We start from the raw sequence: 6,920 nt of genomic DNA, 5'->3' as shown, positions 1-6,920 counted from the left end.
GTCCCCTGTCCTGGGGCGGTGTCACCTCTCTGGGGCTGTGTGTCACCTCCCTGGGGCTGTGTGTCACCTCCCTGGGGCTCTGTGTCACCTCTGCTGGGGCTGTGTCACCTCCGTGAGTCCTTGTCCCCTCTCCTGGGGTGGTGTCCTTGCCCTAGATCCATGCCCCCTCTCCTGGGGCTGTGTCCCCTCTCCTGGGGCTGTGTCACCTCTCTGAGTCCCTGTCACCTCTCCTGGGGCCGTGTTCCTTCTTCTGGGACTGTGTCCCCACTCGGGACCGTGTCCCCTCCTAGATCCATGTCCCCTCTCCCAGGACAGTGTCCCCCACCGGGATGGTGACTCCCCTTCATCCCCGGGTCCGTGTCCCCCTCTCTGGGTCTTTGTCCCCCTCCTAGACCCATGTCCCCCACCCAGGACTGTGACTTCTCTTCATCCCTGGGCCTGTGTCCCCCTTTCCTGGGATCGTGTCCCCTTCTCTGGGTCTTTGTCCCCTTCCCTGAGTCCATGTCCCCTCTCCTGGGACTGTGTCCCCACTCGGGACCGTGACTCCCCTCCATTCCTGGGTCTGTGTCCCCTTCTCTGGGTCTTTGTCCCCTGGCCCAGCACCTAATCCCTGCCCAGAGCTGTGTCCCCACTTGGGACCATGTCTCCCCCTCCTCCAGGCCCGGGTCCCCTTCCCAGGCACGGCCATTTGTCCTGGGGAGGATGAGGAAGGGCTGGCGGCCCAAATTCCCCTCCTGTCCATCCTCTGGACCCCACCGGCAACGGAGCCGCCGGCTCCGTGTCCCCTCCCCTGGCTCCGTGTCCCCTCCATTGGCTCCGTGTCCCCACCCCAGTTCCGTGTCCCCACCCCAGTTCCGTGTCCCCACCCCAGTTCCATGTCCCCTCCCCTGCCTCTGTGTCCCCTCCCCTGCCTCTGTGTCCCCTCCCCTGCCTCTGTGTCCCCTCCACTGCCTCTGTGTCCCCTCCCCTGCCTCTGTGTCCCCCACCCCAGTTCCGTGTCCCCATCCCAGTTCCATGTCCCCTCCCCTGGCTCTGTGTCCCCCACCCCGGCTCTGTGTCCCCACTCGGGCCTGTGACTCCCCTTCATCCCCTTGCCGGATCCCCCTTCCAGGACACGGGAATTCGGCCCTGGAAGGGCCCTGAATCCTCCCTGCCCTCCACCCCCTGAGCCTGCCCGTGTGCCCTGACCTGGCTCTGTGTCCCCAACGCCGGCTCTGTGTCCCCTGACCTGGCTCCATGTCCCTCACCCCAGATCCATGTCCCCTGACCCTGCTCCGTGTCCCCAACCCTGGCTCTGTGTCCCCAACGCCGGCTCTGTGTCCCCTGACCTGGGCTCCATGTCCCCAACCCCAGATCTGTGACCCCAACCCCTGCCCCATGTCCCCTGGACCCTGCTCTGTGTCCCCCACCACAGTTCCATGTCCTTCACCCAGATCCGTGTCCCCCAGCCCTGCTCTATGTCCCCTGCTCCATGTCCCCCACCCCAGATCCGTGTCCCCCACCCCAGTTCATGTCCCCAACCCCAGATCCATGTCCCTAACCCTGGATCCATGTCCCCAAGCCCCGCTTGGTGTCCCCAGCCCCTTCTCCATATCCCCCACCCTGGCTCCCTGTCCCCCACCCCAGATCTGTGTCCCCAATCCCTGTCCCGTGTCCCCCACCCCTGCTCCCTGTCCCCCACCCCAGATCTGTGTCCCCAATCCCTGCTCCATGTCCCCAATCCCTTCTCGGTGTCCCCATCCCCTGCCCCGTGTCCCCCACCCCTGCTCCATGTCCCCCACCCCAGATCCGTGTCCCATGTCCCCAATCCCTTCTAGGTGTCCCCTCCCCGCTGTGTCCCCAATCCCTTCTCCGTGTCCCCAATCCTTTCTCCGTGTCCCCATCCCCTGCCCCATGTCACCAACCCCAGATCCATGTCCCCCGTCCCTTCTGGGTGTCCCCTCCCCGCTGTGTCCCCAGTGCCGCGGGCCGGCCCGTCCCAGGGGTGCCCCTTTCCCTGTCCCCACCCCGGGGCCCCTTCCCCAGCCCCCGGAGCACCCAGAGCTCATTAAGGCTGTAATTAAATTAACCTGCGGCGCCTCTCGGGGGCCGAAATGCCCCTCCCCAAATCCCCCCCCCCCCCCCCCGGCCGGGTCAGCAAAGTCTTATTTTCGTGTCTGGCATTAAAACCCGCCCTAAAAACCCCCCGGGGCCAGAAAGGGACCGAGGGCGGCGGGTTTGGAGTGAAGGGGAGTTGGGTTTGGAGTGAAGGGGAATTGGGTTTGGAGTGAAGGGGAATTGGGTTTGGGAGTGAAGGGGAATTGGGTTTGGGAGTGAAGGGGAGTTGGGTTTGGGAGTGAAGGGGAATTGGGTTTGGAGTGAAGGGGAGTTGGGTTTGGAGTGAAGGGGAATTGGGTTTGGGAGTGAAGGGGAATTGGGTTTGGAGTGAAGGGGAATTGGGTTTGGGAGTGAAGGGGAGTTGGGTTTGGAGTGAAGGGGGAATTGGGTTCGGAGTGAAGGGGAATTGGGTTTGGGAGTGAAGGGGGAATTGGGTTTGGAGTGAAGGGGAATTGGGTTTGGGAGTGAAGGGGAGTTGGGTTTGGAGTGAAGGGGAGTTGGGTTTGGAGTGAAGGGGAGTTGGGTTTGGAGTGAAGGGGGAATTGGGTTTGGAGTGAAGGGGAATTGGGTTTGGGAGTGAAGGGGAGTTGGGTTTGGGAGTGAAGGGGAGTTGGGTTTGGAGTGAAGGGGAGTTGGGTTTGGAGTGAAGGGGAGTTGGGTTTGGAGTGAAGGGGAATTGGGTTTGGAGTGAAGGGGAGTTGGGTTTGGGAGTGAAGGGGAATTGGGTTTGGGAGTGAAGGGGAGTTGGGTTTGGAGTGAAGGGGAATTGGGTTTGGAGTGAAGGGGAATTGGGTTTGGAGTGAAGGGGAATTGGGTTTGGGAGTGAAGGGGAGTTGGGTTTGGGAGTGAAGGGGAATTGGGTTTGGAGTGAAGGGGAATTGGGTTTGGGAGTGAAGGGGAATTGGGTTTGGGAGTGAAGGGGAGTTGGGTTTGGGAGTGAAGGGGAGTTGGGTTTGGAGTGAAGGGGAATTGGGTTTGGGAGTGAAGGGGGAATTGGGTTTGGAGTGAAGGGGAATTGGGTTTGGGAGTGAAGGGGAGTTGGGTTTGGAGTGAAGGGGGAATTGGGTTCGGGCTTTGGGCAGCGAGGAGCTCCCGGGTTAATTATTGCACTGGGGAAAATCACTTTATTAAAGTCTGCCCGGGAGGTTTTATAGGGAGTGGGGATGGTCTGCGACTCCTAGGATATTTTATTTTATTTTATTTTATTTTATTTTATTTTATTTTATTTTATTTTATTTTATTTTATTTTATTTTATTCTATTCTATTCTATTTTATTCTATTTTATTCTATTTTATTCTATTTTATTCTATTTTATTCTATTTTATTTTTTCTATTCTATTTTATTTTATATTTTATTCTATTTTATTTTGTTCTATTCTATTTTATTCTATTCTATTCTATTTTAATTTAATTTTTTATATTTTATTTTATTTTATTTTATTCTATTCTATTCTATCTTATTCTATTTTATTCTATTCTATTCTATTTTAATTTAATTTTTTATTTTTTATATTTTATTTTATTTTATTTTATTTTATTTTATTTTATTTTATTTTATTTTATTTTATTTTTCTAGGGAAAATACGTGCTTTATGTGCACGGATATGGAATATTTGTCCCCCCAGAGGCTCCTGGGGGTGACTTTAGGGACTGATAAAACCCAGCCCAGGGTTGTGCAGCCACAAACCCGCGCAGTCTTTAATTTCATCCCCTAAACCATCTCCTGTAACTAAAAATTCACCATCCCCGACACCCTCAGGCCGCCTTTTCCACCCACAAAATGATTTTTTAGGCGGCCACAAAACCTCAGCACATCCTTCCCCTGTGCGGGCCGCGGGGGGGAATTTATTGATTTAAAAAAGGGAAAAAAAACCCCAAACAAAACCCTAAAACGATAAAACCTCGGTGAGGAATTCCTGGCGGGGGAAGAGCGGGGAGGTGACTGACTTTGATGAAGTTAATTCACTCCTATTATTATTATTATTATTATTATTATTATTTTATTATTATTATTGTTATTTTATTATTATTATTTTATTTTTATTTTATTATTATTCTTATTTCATTATTATTTTATTCTTATTCTTATTATTTTATTCTTATTTTATTCTTATTCTTATATTATTCTCATTTTATTCTTATTCTTATTATATTATTATTTTTTATTATTCTACTATTATTGTTGTTATTATTATTATTATATTTTATCATTTTATATTATTATTATTTTATATTATTATTATTTTATATTATTATTATTTTTTAAATTATTATTATTTTTAAAATTATTATTATTAAATTTATTATTACTTTAAAATTTATTATTATTTTAAAATTTATTATTATTTAATTTATTATTACTTTAAAATTTATGATTACTTTAAATTTTATTATTACTTTAAAATTTATTATTATTTTTAAATTTATTATTATTTTTAAATAATAATAATAACAATAATAATAATAATAATAATAATTATTATTATTATTTTTATTATTATTTTAAAGGCAGGTGGGTTTCTAAAAATCCCAATTCCCCTCTCTCCTCTCTCTGGGAATTCTCAGACTCTGAGCGTATTTTGTGTGTATTTTGTGTGTGTTTGGAATGAAATCCTGAGGATTTTCCCCGGCGCTGCTGTTCCCAACCCTCATAAAAATCCAATTTCACACGGGTAAAGCGGCCCTGGGAATGGATCTCCGGGAATTCAACTTTGATATCAGATCCAGCAATTCACCCGCCATCTGCTGCCGCCGGGGATTGATTTTTTGTGGTGGAAAATGTTATTTTTCTTTTTTTAAAATTTATTTTCCTTTTTAAAAATTATTTTCTTTTTTTTTTTTTTTTAATTACGGTTGGGGGTTTTGGGATTTTGGGGGGATTTTTTGGTTTTATTTTGGTTTTATTTTGGTTTTATTTTGGGTTTATTTGGGTTTTATTTTGGGTTTTATTTTGGTTTTATTTTGGTTTTACTTGGGTTTTACTTGGGTTTTATTTGGGTTTTATTTGGGGTTTGTTTGGGTTTTATTTAGGGTTTTATTTTGGTTTTACTTTCTGTTGTATTTGGGTTTTATTTGGGTTTTATTTTGTGTTTTATTTGGGTTTTATTTTGTGTTTTATTTGGGTTTTATTTTGGGTTTTATTTTGGTTTTATTTTGGTTTTATTTTGGTTTTATTTTGGTTTTATTTTGCTTTTATTTTGCTTTTATTTTGGGTTTATTTGGGTTTTATTTTGTGTTTTATTTGTGTTTTATTTGTGTTTTATTTGTGTTTTATTTTGCTTTTATTTTGCTTTTATTTTGGTTTTATTTTGCTTTTATTTTGGGTTTATTTGGGTTTTATTTTGGTTTATTTTGGGTTTATTTGGGTTTTATTTGGGTTTTATTTGGGTTTTATTTTGGCTTTTATTTTGGCTTTTATTTAGGTTTTATTTTGGGTTTTAGTTGGGTTTCATTTGGATTTTAATTGGGTTTTATTTCGGTTTAATTTTGCTTTTATTTTGCTTTTATTTTGCTTTTATTTTGCTTTTATTTTACTTTTATTTGGGTTTTATTTGGGTTTTATTTTGGTTTTATTTTGGGTTTTATTTTGGGTTTTATTTTGCTTTTATTTTGTTTTTTTATGGTTGTTTTGTTTTGAGGTTGGTGGGGTGTTTTTTTTGTTTGTTTGTTTTTGGGGTTTTTATTTAGGGGGGTTGTTTTTTTTGGTTTTATTTTGGTTATATTTGGGTTATATTTTGGTTTTTTATGGGTGTTTTGTTTTGGGGTTGGTTGGGGGTTTTATGGGTTTTTGTGTTTTGGTTTTTTGGAGTTTTTTTCATTTGTTTGTTTGTTTGGGTTTTTTTTGTTTATTGGGGCATTTTTGGGGGTTTTGGGGGAATTTTTTGTCTCTTTTATTTTGGTTGTATTTTTGTTTTATTTTGATTATATTTTGGTTTTTTACGGGTGTTTTTTGGGGGTCGGTGGGGGGGTTTTTAGTGGAGTTTTTTGGGTTCTTTTTTGATTTTTCGGGTTTTTTGGGTGGTTTTTCTGTTGGTTTTTTTGGTGGGTTTTTTTGGGGGTTGTTTTTTGGTTTTTGAGGGGTTTTTTTGTGGTTTTGTTTGTTTGTTTTTTGGTGGTTTTTTTTTTTTTGGGGGGGGGGGGGAGGTCGGTTTTTTGGACTTTTTTTGGGGTTTTTTTAGTTCTTTTTTTCAAATTTCTTCCCCTGCTACAACAAAACCCCCAACCCAACCCAACTCCAGCCTCGTCTGGGGCTTTAAACCTTTTTTATTCCCCAAAACAAACAGCCCCGGCAGGGGGAGGAGGAGAGGAGGAAAATCAAACAGCGGAAAAACAACAACGGGGGGAATTTTCGGGCTCCTCAAAAGGCCCAAAACGGAAAAGGACAATCTGGGCGAGTTAATCATAAACCGGCCCCAAAGGGAAACGGCTCAGGCTCCTTCGGGACAGGAAACAGGGAGGGGGAAAATAAAAAAATCGGGAATTTTTGGGGCTCATTTCCCGTCTTTTAAAGGCGCAGTTTGGTTTAAACCCATCCCAGAAAAAGAAAGAAAGAAGAAGAAAAAAAAAAAAAAAGAAAGAAAAAAAAAAAAAAAGAAAGAAAAAAAAATAAAGAAAAAAAGTAGGAAAAAAAGGGAAAAAAAAAAGAAAAAAAAAAAGGAAAAAAAGAAAAAAAAAAAGGAAAAAAAGAAAAAGAGATTAAATGGATAAAAATAATTAATTCCTGGAAGGGAAAAAGGAGGGTGAGGTGGGGCAGGGGGAAAGCGCTTTGTTTGTCTTGTTTTTAATATTAAAAATTTTAAAAAAATCAGGATTTTACCTGGAA

The sequence above is a fragment of the Zosterops lateralis genome, assembly GCF_965231275.1.
Source record: "Zosterops lateralis genome assembly, chromosome: 24".
Classification (NCBI taxonomy): Eukaryota; Metazoa; Chordata; class Aves; order Passeriformes; family Zosteropidae; genus Zosterops; species Zosterops lateralis.
Note: the sequence above shows the minus strand (reverse complement) of the source record.